The sequence below is a fragment of the Onychostoma macrolepis genome, chromosome 09 (assembly GCF_012432095.1).
Source record: "Onychostoma macrolepis isolate SWU-2019 chromosome 09, ASM1243209v1, whole genome shotgun sequence".
Taxonomy (NCBI): Eukaryota; Metazoa; Chordata; class Actinopteri; order Cypriniformes; family Cyprinidae; genus Onychostoma; species Onychostoma macrolepis.
This window is the reverse complement of record NC_081163.1, coordinates 24,719,877-24,733,171: the sequence shown is the minus strand read 5'-3', so window position 1 is coordinate 24,733,171 and position 13,295 is coordinate 24,719,877. Positions and strand designations below refer to the sequence as shown.

At 41.7% G+C, this 13,295-nt stretch overlaps 1 long non-coding RNA gene across 1 annotated transcript; it reads left to right on the top strand.

Moving 5' to 3' along the window:
* The first annotated feature begins 10,205 nt into the window (after positions 1-10,205).
* Positions 10,206-12,080, top strand: LOC131546517 (uncharacterized). The gene is made up of 3 exons (XR_009272732.1): positions 10,206-10,457; positions 10,711-10,829; positions 11,981-12,080. It is a non-coding gene; the product is annotated as an uncharacterized LOC131546517 (long non-coding RNA).
* The last annotated feature ends 1,215 nt before the right edge of the window (positions 12,081-13,295 follow it).

Sequence of the window (13,295 nt, the reverse complement as noted above, 5' to 3'; positions counted from 1 at the left end):
TAGTTGTCTCCTCCATTTTTTGGTGAGTCTGTGAAACAATGGGCAAGGCCAGTGTTACTTGTGGACAAACTAATTAGTATGTGGTTAGAAAATTTGGTTACACTTTATGTCCTAGTTACAGGACAGTTATCTCTTTCTCCCAACCTATTTTACTGTTGTGTTTATGCATGTTAATGTTATGGTGACATCACTTCTAGCACATTATGGTATATGTGTCCTTTTTATTTAGTGATGAGTGTGTCAAGAGATCACAGGTGGTGCTGCCTCCATCTCTTCTCTCTGGACACTTTAACATAAGAATATTTTCTCAAAAGGTGATTAAACAGGAGAGTAGAAGAGTATTGCCTAGAGAGAAATCTGTGTGGAATGTTTAGGGCATTTAGGCTACTTATTTAATTATTTATTTCTCTTGCTGTTTTCTGTGACAAGCTCAGTGAATTGGTCTCCCTCTCTCCAAAGAATGTCAGCTCCTCTGATCATAGACAGGTGTTCTAATTGTACTTGACAGCCTGTCATGATGTATTTGTGTCTTTGTATGAAGCAGCAAATATTATAACACAGAATGAATATGTGTTTGCAGCCGTAACACAATGCTTGTCATCATGCTTTGATGGAACACTCTGTTGAACAGCCGGAAAGCTCGCTATGATTTTGTCACTTGCAAGAAAACACATTTCGTAAAAAAAATATATATACATATATATATATATATATATATATATAAGGAAGAGTGCAGTTTGCCTTGTGTCCTTAAATGCATTTTAGGAAATAAGATAAAATTTGTTAGATAAAACAAATTTCCTTTCATTTTCCTTTCAAATATTTATGTAGGTGCGATTCAAAGTTGAGTTAAACCCAGGAAAGGAAAATCTCAACTGAGATCTCTTCAATATTGCAGTTGCTTTCCTAAACAGCAGTGCGATTAAATGAGAGAGCAAATTAAGACTTTTGCTGATGTGCTCTGGATCTCCTTTAATAATGACTCAAATTATGCTCAGATCGGAAGAAATATCAAAGTTTCAATATGAATTTTCTTGCCTGGTTCTAAAACTAAATGATCCTAGCCACTATCCACATTCATTTTGTAGCTCTGGACTTTATGTTAAAAATACTTTTTTGTCTATTGTTTTAAAGGGATACTCCACCCCAAAATGAAAATTGTACGTATTGTACGTTTATTTGAACGGAAACAGCTTATCCATGCGTTACTGGTGACAGAGAATAGTGTACGCACTTTGCGTCCATCGGATGCTCTCCAAAATGGCGCTACGGTGACGCGGAGAGACAGAGAGGAGACAAATTGTTGAATAAATGTCGTTATTTTTATTTTCTTTGCATACAAAAAGTATTCTTCGTCGCTTCATAAAATTCAGATTGAACCACTGATGGCAGATGGACCATTTTGGCGATGTTTTTTTATACTCTTCTGTGCCTTGACAGTGTACTTGGCAGTCAATGGGACAGTCACAAACATCCCGGTTTTCATTGTGTTCCGAGGACGAACAAAGCTTTTGCGGGTTTGGAACAACATGGGGGTAAGTGATTAATGACAAAATTTTCATTTTGGGGTGGAGTATCCCTTTAAGTCTCCTAAAGAATGTTGAGAGACAAAGTTGTTACTGAAATAGAAATATAAAAGAGCAATTGCTGATCAGTAACATTTTCAAAGCAATTTGCCATAATCAGCTATCAGCATTCAAACAGAAGGATGGGAAAATCCATATCTAATAAGAGTGGATCTCACAACAAATACAGCTGATGAGGGTTATGAAAATGTGCCAGTTTGAAAACAACAACAACAACAAAGAACTCTAACAGTTGAATGACTGTTATGTAATAGAGTTTTTGTTTACAATTTCTGAAATAGCGGTTCATTTTCTTGATTGAAATCTCTTATCTGTAAACTACATAATCTATTCAGAGAATGGTGTATTTGCACAAGGGACACACACACGCATGTACTTTCAGAACTGATCTCGAAACAAAACAAGTTGGAGATAAAAAAAATATATCCACTAAGTGTTTAGAGTAAAGAGAGAAGAGCCAAAATGCAAGCAAATTATTTAAATGGATTTCCAAAAGAAGTATTTATAAAATTTAGTCAATAATACTTAGTCAATCATAACTCAAAAGGATAAAACAACTCCCTATACTTTCTTAGTTAGACATTAAGCCAAATGGGCCTGTCTTCATTCATTTTAAATATAATTTGAAGATGTGAGCTTTGAAACAATTAATAAAAAAGGTTGTCATTTCTATCCAATGTGGCTTCCAGGAGCAATGGTATTATCATATGTCTCAGTTGTTATGAGGCTGGAACCAGTAGTGATAGATTTGTTTTGCTTTTGTTGAAAAACAGATTAAGATAGGCTAAATATTTATTTTCTTCAAGAAATAATCATTCTTTGAGTAATTATTTTATTCACTGAATCTTCAACTTTTTTAAACTTCTCTCTTTTCTGACCAATTTTTGGGTGACATCTGCTCGCTCTGTGTGCGGTAGACAGAAGGACACATCAGGGATCGTATTAATATTTAATATCTGATTTGAGGTCAGCGCGGCTCTCTCTGAGGATGAGAGTGGAGAGCGCTGCCGCTGTCACACATCTGTCAGAAGTCTGTGCCGTCAGGGCAACTGTCAGTCGGGCTGAGTGTACACTGCTGTGACCAGCTGGACTCCACCCTCAACCCGCATCCATCACAACACCAGACAAATTACACAAAATAAACACTAATCATTACTTGTAGGAAAAGTATTCGGTAACACTTATATTGCCATTAATTCATTTGCAATCATTGCATAATGCATAACAGATGAGTGAGTCCTCACTGCTCATAGTCTTAATCATTCATGCTTACAGTGCCTTGTGAAAGTATTCATACCCCTTCATTTTTTCACATTTTGTTCTGTTGCTGCCTTATGTTAAACTGCTTTAAATTACTTTTTCCCCACATCCTCAATACACCATAGTGGTAAACCAACAACAACAAAAAATATAACCCACTGGTTTTTAACATCTTTGCAAATTTATTAAAAATAAAAAACTTAAATGATTCAATTGCATAAGTATTCATACCCTTATCTGGGACAGTTGAAATTTAGCTCAGAAGCATTCATATTGCTTGTAGATGTTACTACACTTCGAGTGAAGTCAACCTGTGGCAAATTCAATTGAGTGGGTCTGGAAAGGCACACGTGTCTTAATAAAAGGACTAACAGCTGATAATTTATATCAGAGAAAAAACCAAGCCTTGAGGTCAAAAGAACTGCCTGTAGTGCTCAGAAACAGGTTTGTGTCAAGCCACACATCTGGGGAAGAGTTCAGAAGAAAAAAAAAAAAAAATTCTGCTTCATTGAAGGGTCACAGACGTATTTAGTCTCTATTACCCTTAATGGAAGAAGTTTGAAACAACCAGGAATCTTCCTAGCTGGCCTCCTGGCCAAACTGAGCAGTTGATGGAGCAGGGCTTTGGTTAGTGTGGTGACCAGTCCAGAGCATTCAGAACCTCAGACTGGGCAGAAGGTTCACATTCCAACGGGACAATGACCTTAAGCACACAGCAAGATTGGCTTATAGACAACTCTGTGAATGTCCTTGAGCCTGAGCTCGAACCCAATCAAATATTTCTGGAGAAACCTGAAAATGTGCGTGTAACCCAGTGTAAACGGGGTAATATAATATAAATGAGACGTGAGTCAGTAATTTGTTTATTTTCATATTTTACATTTTTCCAGTTCTGTAAAATAAATATTCATTGTTATTGTCGCTTGACATGTAAAATGGTTACTTTATTTTATAAAGTGAAAGTTATATAGTCTCACTGGTAAAGGTCTTCACGGGTCCAAAAATTCGTAAATGTGCTGTACCGAACCGACCCGGACCCGTGTTTTATTTGAAAGTGGGACCCGAACCCGTGCAGACCCGAGAAATGCTTAGCCTTCTCCCTGTCTGCAATACATACAATCCTCCTAGCCAATAAATTTCCACCCATGTTGGCTGTTCGTTCCTCTCTATTGCCGACTGAAGGAGACTTAATCCACTGATTATTGCTTTAAAAGTCTACATCAAGGTCAGTGACGAATGCAACTTCGCAGATTTTTTTTTTTTTTTCTCCATCTCCAGTCAACTTCGACTGTTGCGTTTCCGCAACAATAACGATACTTTTTGTTGGTTGTAATAAAGACTCAGAGCAATTTTTTTTTTTTAGCAAAAAACGTTCAGAACAAGAAATGCGTTACACTTTACTGCGTGCGTGTCATAGACTGTAAAAAAGATGGACGACGCATCTCCGCTTCCTTCCATTATAGAAAAGTGAAGCGAATACATCTCAGTATGGCCGCTGCCATCTTGAGTAAATGACGTCATTTGGAGCCCGAGTCTGCGCAGTAGAGATTCGTTTGGAGCCCGAGTCTGCGCAGTAGAGTCGTGAGGTGGTGCCGCGGAATCAAACTCCCGCAGACCCAATCAACCATAACGACACATTTTATAGCATCAAATTACTAGCTAAAATCAAACATATCACAAAAACAAACAATTGAACATATATCAGCGTGATAACAACTACCTTAAATTACTAAAACCATATTTCGGAAAATTGTACTGGAAGTGTAATTTATTTTTTTATTTTGACTGAAGTCCCATTTGTTTACATGGAGAGGGCGGGGTTTATGACCTGTACTGCAGCCAGCCACCAGGGGCCGATCAAAGAGCCCGCAGCTTCACTTTTAAGGACGAGTGAGACACACCCGGTGCGTGTTCAATAACAGGTGCGTCTCTTCAGTTTTGTTTCAGCTTTTTTTTTTTTTTTAAATCACTCATGAAGAAATCCATGATCACCGTCCGCGTGCAGTAGGCTACATTAACTCCGCCCACGCTCTGCTTCTGGCGGCTCGAGGTAACGCGTGGTTTTTTCTTTTTTTTCTTTCACCTCATTTCCCGCTCACAATTTTCTCATCCTAATTTTACAAACTGCAGGTTACAAAACACACGCATGCTGACTGACACTGATCACTGGTGGGTGCGGTGTTCTCCGATCGACTCGGGTACACACAATGTTAAACAGACCCGGGACCCGAAGTAATAGATTGGGACCCGACCCAGACCCGGCTGACCATTTAAAATATAGACCCGAACCCGTACGGGTCCCGGGTGCTCAGTGAAGACCTCTCACTGGGTGTTTTGTGGAGGTGCCGAAGAAGAATGAGATGAAATGGAAAAATGAGATGGAAAAAAAGGCAGTGAGCAGAGAGCGCGAGGAATACAGACAGTAATATGTGAATAACATTTCTGGGTTGACATCTGATAGATTAGGGTGACTAATCCTGACGAGCTATCAGAGTATATATCAACGCTAACTAGTGCTTTGACTAAAGGCTCAATTCGGTTGATTTACGGACAGTTTAGACTTTGGAGTCTCACGCTGGCCTCTAGCCACTAGCGCGAGTGCTGCGCTGGATGAAAGAAAGACTGTACACTTTTATTGACTAAACAGACTGGAAGTACAGTCTAGGCCAGTGGTTCTCAACCTTTTTTTCCACTGGGCCGCACTATGGTCCATGTGCAAGTCTCACGGGCCGCACTCATGTCATTTACATATTACGTCATCAATAAAAACAAACCAGATTTATAATATTATTTATAGCCTAAATATTATGGTATCTAAACGATTACATTTATTGAAATAAATAAACAAATAATTCGAGCTGGACGGGACCAGCGGAGGCACAGGAGAGCTGACCATACTCTTGGTCGGCGGGCTTGCCATACTCTTTGGCGGCGGGCTTGCGGTGGCCGCGAACGGTGGTGTGCATTTCCCCTCTGACGGCGGGCTAGGGGGAGTCACGGACAGCGGCAGACTTGCGTTGGCCGCGGACGGCGGCTGGTAAGGAGGAGTCGGGGATGATGGCTGACGAGGGGGAGCTGCGGCTGACGGGTTGGTTCCGGCTCGGGCTCGGACGCTTCCCAGACACCGAAGAACGGCCTCTCTCCAACACAATCCCGTGGTGTCTGGGAGGTCGATGGGATGGTGGAGATTGGCTCCGAGCCGGAACAGCTCTATGATGGTGGCGTCATCCCACGTCGTTGCCGCGGCGAGCTCGCAGAACTCCCAGGTGTAATCATAAAAGGGAAGATTCCGGAGGGCTAGGGCGGCGAAACTTTCCACAAACTCCATCCTGTTCGGTCCGATCTTCTGTCACGGGTGTGTGGTTGTAGTATAAAATATAAATGAAAGACAGGAGAACGAAACAGCATCAACTCACTTTCCCATTTAATACATTAAGATCGGACAAAATAATGAGGGAGGACAGAGGGCTTATAAACATACAGGAACAAAAGAGCAAACAAGATAATGAAACTCAGGTGGGGACAATGAATCGACAATCACTAATGAGAAACGGAACCAAACCAAATAAGGACAGACAGGAACTTCAGACGGGTAGACATGTGACAGTACCTCCCCCTCCCGGAAGGTGCATCCCGCACCGTAACAGTACCACCGGGGAGGGGGGGTGGGCGCCCTGGAAGCCGGTGCAGGACAGGGATACTGGGGAGGCATACAGGGCGGAACAGGAGACACTTAGAGACCATGGCGGGTCTGGGGACTCCGGCGGCCATGGCGGGTCTGGGGACTTGGGAGGCCATGGCGGATCCGTGGACTCGGGTGGCCTCGGCGGAGCAGGGAACTTGGGAGGCCTCGGTGGATCCGGGGACTCGGGTGGCCATGGTGGAGCAGGGAGCTTGGGAGGCCATGGTGGATCCGGGACTTGGGTGGCCATGGCGGAGCAGGGAGCTTGAAGAGCCATGGCGGGTCCGGGAGCTTGAGCGCCCAAGACGGAGCAGGGAGCTTGGGCGACCATGGTGGGTCCGGGAGCTTGGGCGCCCAAGACGGAGCAGGATTCCCAGGGGAATTGCCCCCCCCAAAAATTTTAAGGGTGAATTTAGGGGTTTTCAGTCTTTGCGCAGACTCTTGGGGGCGCTCGGGCAGCGCGGAGCTGGACGGAACCAGCGGAGACTCTTGGTGGCGCTCTGGAAGCATGGATTCTTGGGGGCGTCTTCGTGGCGCAGGCACTGGGGGGTGCTCTTGAAGCGCGGATTCTTGGCTGCGCTCTGGCAGCGCAGATTCTAGGGGGCGCCTTCGTGGCTCAGGCACTGGGGGGCGCTCTGGAAGCGCGAACTCTTGGATGCGCTCTGGCAGCGCGGAGATAGGGAGGCGCCTTCGTGGCGCAGACACTGAGAGGCGCTCTGGAAGCGCGGAGCTGGATGGAATCAGCGGAGACACAGACGAGCTGGACGGGACCAGCGGAGGCACATGGGAGGGCTGGACGGGACCAGCGGAGGCACAGGAGAACTGACCATACTCTTGGTCGGCGGGCTTGCCATACTTCTTTGCGGGCATGCAGTGGCCGCGAATGGCGGCGTGCATTTCCCCGCTGACGGCGGGCTAGGGGGAGCCGCGGACGGCGGCAGACTTGCATTGGCCGCGGACGGTCGGCTGGTGAGGAGGAGTCGGGGATGATGGCTGACGAGGGGGAGCCGCGGCTGACAGGTTGGTTCCGGCTCGGGCTCGGACGCTTCCCAGACACTGAAGAACGGCCTCTCTCCAACACAATCCCGTGGTGTCTGGGAGGTCGATGGGATGGTGGAGATTGGGTCCGAGCCGGAACAGCTCTATGATGGTGGCGTCATCCCACGTCGTTGCCGCGGCGAGCTCGCAGAACTCCCAGGTGTAATCATAAAAGGGAAGATTCCGGAGGGCTAGGGCGGCGAAACTTTCCACAAACTCCATCTTGTTCGGTCCGATCTTCTGTCACGGGTGTGTGGTTGTAGTATAAAATATAAATGAAAGACAGGAGAACGAAACAGCATCAACTCACCTTCCCATTTAATACATTAAGATCGGACAAAATAATGAGGGAGGACAGAGGGCTTATAAATATACAGGAACAAAAGAGCAAACAAGATAATGAAACTCAGGTGGGGACAATGAATCGACAATCACTAATGAGAAACGGAACCAAACCAAATAAGGACAGGACAGGAACTTCAGACGGGTAGACACGTGACATGTAGGTGCTGTTTGACATTTTTTAAGGTTTTCTGACCCCGAGACTTAACTATTTTCTGCAATTCTCCAGCTGTGGTCCTTGGAGAGTCTTTACCACTCAAACTCTCCTTTTCACCGTGTATTAGGAAGATATAAACACACGTCCTCTTCCAGGCAGTTTCGTAACATTTTATGTTGATTGGAAATGATTAATTATTGCCCTGATGGTGGAAATGGGAATTTTCACTGCTCTAGCTCTTTTCTTAAAGCCACTTCACTCATTTGTGAAGCTCAATTATCTTTTGCTGCACATCAGAGGTATATTCTTTGGTTTTTCTCATTGTGATGGATGATTAAGGGAATTTGGGCTTTGTTTGCCCTCCTATTTATATTTCTGTGTAACAGGAAGCCATGGCTGGATAATTTCATGTTCATAATCACCCTGGAGTGCTCAAAATTGTGAATATGAATGGGAATATACTTCAGAGATATTTTACTCATAAGAATTTTTAGGGGTGCCAATAATTGTGTCCAACGTGTATTTGAGAAAAACATTTATTTCATAATGATATTTTCCCCCATTTTAAATTCTTATTATCCAATGAAAGGTTAGATTTTTGTGAATTTTTTTAAATAAAAGATCAAAAGGATTAACAATGCAGATTAATTTTCACAGTCTTCTTTGATCATATTTACCAAGGGTGCCGATATTTTTGGCCATGACTGTATATCTCTGTACAATCCCAGTATATGCCTCCATGTCAGTAGTACCTTTGCACATATGCCAGTCACCCATGCTGGTGCACTTAAGTTTTTCAGCCTGGTTCTCATAAGAGAACCTGGAGATTTGGTTTGGTCCTCACACTACGCATAGTGTGACCCATTAAATAAATAAATATATATAACTATAAATAACAAATAAATAATAGAGATAATATTATTGCACTTTATTTATTATTTTATTATTTATTTATTATATAATATTATTTCATTTAATTTAGTTTTTGAAAATAAAATAATAAACAAAATAATAAAGTGTGATAATACTATTATAAATAATTTTAAATATTTCAAAATAAAAAGGGAGTATTAAATACAAATACAATTATTATATAGTAAACTTACAAATAAAATACTAATATTTACTTATTTTTTAATATAATTTTTTTATCATTTTCAAACTTAAAATTAGCAGGCTTTTATTTTGGTGGGTTGCCGGTGTTGTGCCCATTTTTGACCCCATGCCAAATTATTACCCCTCTCGTTGAAATCGCTATCTGATTGCCCTACCCCTAATCCTAACCCCTCCCCCACACCTAACCCTAAACCTACCAATACTAAAGGGGTAATAATCTGGCAGGTGGTCAGAATTGGGCACAACACCGGCAAGTAAGTATATGCGCTTCCGACAGATGCGTGCAAGTATGAGCACTTGTGCCACCATTGGCATTTTCAAAAGACAAAAAACTTTTGCTTGCTTTTTTCATATTGTCAAACGGTGGTAAGATATTTACTTCCACAGTCTATAAATATGTTAGCAAAAACACTGTAATGATAATGTTTAAAGTGTTGTCAGGTGGTAATTGAAGCAAAATAAACCTGTTGAAAGTAGCTGCGAAATTAACTTGTCTCATTCTGAAGGGATGTAAGTTAAAGTGCCCCATTATGGATTTTTTCATGCAGTGTGTAACACAGCTCTAAGTGAATGAAAACATCCTGCAAAGTTTTAAATCTCAGAGTTCACCGTGTATAAAGTTATTGTCTCTCAAAGGAAAGAGTCGACTCTGAATCATTGAAACGAGTCGTTTTTAAAACGAATCCCAAGCCGTTTCATGTTGACGTCAACATGAAACATTAGCATATTGCCTGTCCACTTGTTGCGACCTGGGAAAACTTGAACCCCCACCCCCTCAAACACTTTTTTTTCTGCTATAGGCTGTGAAGAATCAATGGTTAAAGTTCATTTTACAGCAATACTACAGCAGTATAACCCCAACCTTGTGTTGCGTCCCCGTCATTTTACTGAAGACTGCTACAGTGTTTCCCACAGATCTTACAGTCTATGTGTGGCGGGGCTTCCCCCGTGGGATATATACTGGTTAACATTTACAGCTCTGCCTGTTTGCTTCTTAAAACCATCAGTTGATTTTTGAATTGTTGGTTGTTGATTGTTTGAATCGTTGGTCTGAACGAAAATGCAAATTCATTCTTTGCCACTAGATGCTGCTTTTGGAGCGGTAAAAATAGCTGTGTCCCCGGTAATGGCTGTACACAAAGCAGCACTGCACTCATGCTTATGAAATGGAAATGAAATCGACCATATCGGACCAATCACCACAGATTAGCGTCAAGCAAAGGAGGGGTTTGGAAGAATGAATCATTGTGCGAATCGTTTGGGAGTCGTTGAGCAAGTAAGATAAAAATATATGCATATTATAATACAATGAAAGTGTTTTTCTGACCTTGAATGCATGTCAACCTGTTGTTGGTGACTCCCAAAACCAAAATACGAACCTTTCATAACCCATAATAGGGGCACTTTAAACATGATGGTGCAAGCAATAACTGCGATGACGGAAGATATTAATTCTGTATATTACCAAAGACTGAAGATAATACCACCACGATAGATTCTGTATGTAATTGATTTTATTCTATGTTGAGGACACTTTATAAAACCTCCAGAGGATGAGACCCAGCGGCCTACACTAACATGACACATTTTGAAATTTTCTAACCGTAATGGTCATCTGACAGACGGACGGATAGGTGCTAAGCCAAAGGTAAGCATTATAAATGTACCCACTAAACATTGGACGTCGGATAGACGTGCAGATCATGTCTATATTGGGTCCGTCGGTCCATGACCAATTCTGGACATCTATTCGACGTCCAAACTAGGTCCTCTATTTGGACGTCTAACCATGACCCAAATTGGATGTCAGATTGACGTTCGACATTTGACCTTTGAACTGGGTATTTTTTTGGACGTCATTTGGACGTCTAGGTGCAGGAAATTTACATGATTGTATGTAATATTTTTTTTATTTACAAATATCAACATTGTTGTTATCAACATGACTGATACATATGAATACAGATTTTTTTTAATAAACAGTCACGATTTATTATGTGTATGCCAAATAGGCCATGTTTTTTTTTTTTTTTACATTTTCCTGTTGAATCTAGCTGCTGAGCCAAACAAAACATAGGACTACAGTTATAGAAGTTAAGTAAAAATTATATATAAAATAAGTCTAAATTTGACGTTGAAAAGACGTTCACAAATGACCACATTTGGACTATAAATAGCCCTTACACGGAAGTCCCACGGACGTCAATATATGACGTGCTGTAGACGTCGAAAAAAGACGTCGCCTGGCGTTACAAAACAACCCCTTCAGTGGACCTAAATTGGACGTCCAAAAATAACATGGAAAAGACGTCACTCCGACGTCACATGGCGCAGTGGGTACTTTTATTCGTCGTTTTGTCCATGTAATGTTAAATTTCACACAGAATTTATTGTTCTGTGTTAACACGTTTTCAAATTCCCCTCTTTGTTATTTTACATATCACTGTTGGTTAATTTGCGCGTGAAGTGGTTCAAGATACAGTCTGAGGTAAATTTATGTTTATCCCTTTTAGTTGTTTAAATTGGTCACTAAAATACATAACTTTACAATAATATATTTAATATTTTCAAAACTTCATCTTGTGTGAAGTGTTTGTTCTTGTAGTAAAATACGTTAGACTTTGTTGTGGATCCCGGACGCTCACGCGATTCTGTGAGAGGCATTTACAATTTGAAAATATTTTTAAAAAGCACACTGAAACAATTCAGTAAAGACTAAATGTCAGTCAGACAGAAGACAAAATGAGCATTGTGAAGCTATATTAAGATTTATATTTATAATAATCGTTTATATTTCAGTTGTGTTTCAGGGCCGTTCGTGAAGACAGATATGCTGTAACAACCCCTGGACTGAAGTCACTTCCAGTTCCACCTGCCACATCAGACTCTGCTGTACAGGTGCATCTCAATAAATTAGAATGTCTTGGAAAAGTTCATTTATTTCAGTAATTCAACTCAAATTGTGAAACTCGTGTATTAAATAAATTCAATGCACACAGACTGAAGTAGTTTAAGTCTTTGGTTCTTTTAATTGTGATGATTTTGGCTCACATTTAACAAAAACCCACCAATTCACTGTCTCAACAAATTAGAATACTTCACAAAAAAAAAAACATTTTTAGTGAATTGTTGGCCTTCTGGAAAGTATGTTCATTTACTGTATATGTACTCAATACTTGGTAGGGGCTCCTTTTGCTTTAATTACTGCCTCAATTCGGCGTGGCATGGAGGTGATCAGTTTGTGGCATTGCTGACGTGGTATGGAAGCCCAGGTTTCTTTGACAGTGGCCTTCAGCTCATCTGCATTTTTTTGGTCTCTTGTTTCTCATTTTCCTCTTGACAATACCCCATAGATTCTCTATGGGGTTCAGGTCTGGGGAGTTTGCTGGCCAGTCAAGCACACCAACACCATGGTCATTTAACCAACTTTTGGTGCTTTTGGCAGTGTGGGCAGGTGCAAAAATCCTGCTGGAAAATGAAATCAGCATCTTTAAAAAGCTGGTCAGCAGAAGAAAGCATGAAGTGCTCCAAAATTTCTTGGTAAATGGGTGCAGTGACTTTGGTTTTCAAAAAACACAATGGACCAACACCAGCAGATGACATTGCACCCCAGATCATCACAGACTGTGGAAACTTAACACTGGACTTCAAGCAACTTGGGCTATGAGCTTCTCCACCCTTCCTCCAGACTCTAGGACCTTGGTTTCCAAATGAAATACAAAACTTGCTCTCATCTGAAAAGAGGACTTTGGACCACTGGGCAACAGTCCAGTTCTTTTTCTCCTTAGCCCAGGTAAGACACGTCTGACGTTGTCTGTGGTTCAGGAGTGGCTTAACAAGAGGAATATGACAACTGTAGCCAAATTCCTTGACACGTCTGTGTGTGGTGGCTCTTGATGCCTTGACCCCAGCCTCAGTCCATTCCTTGTGAAGTTCACCCAAATTCTTGAATGGATTTTGCTTGACAATCCTCATAAGGCTGCGGTTCTCTCAGTTGGTTGTGCATCTTTTTCTTCCACACTTTTCCTTCCACTCAACTTTCTGTTAACATGCTTGGATACAGCACTCTGTGAACAGCCAGCTTCTTTGGCAATGAATGTGTGTGGCTTACCCT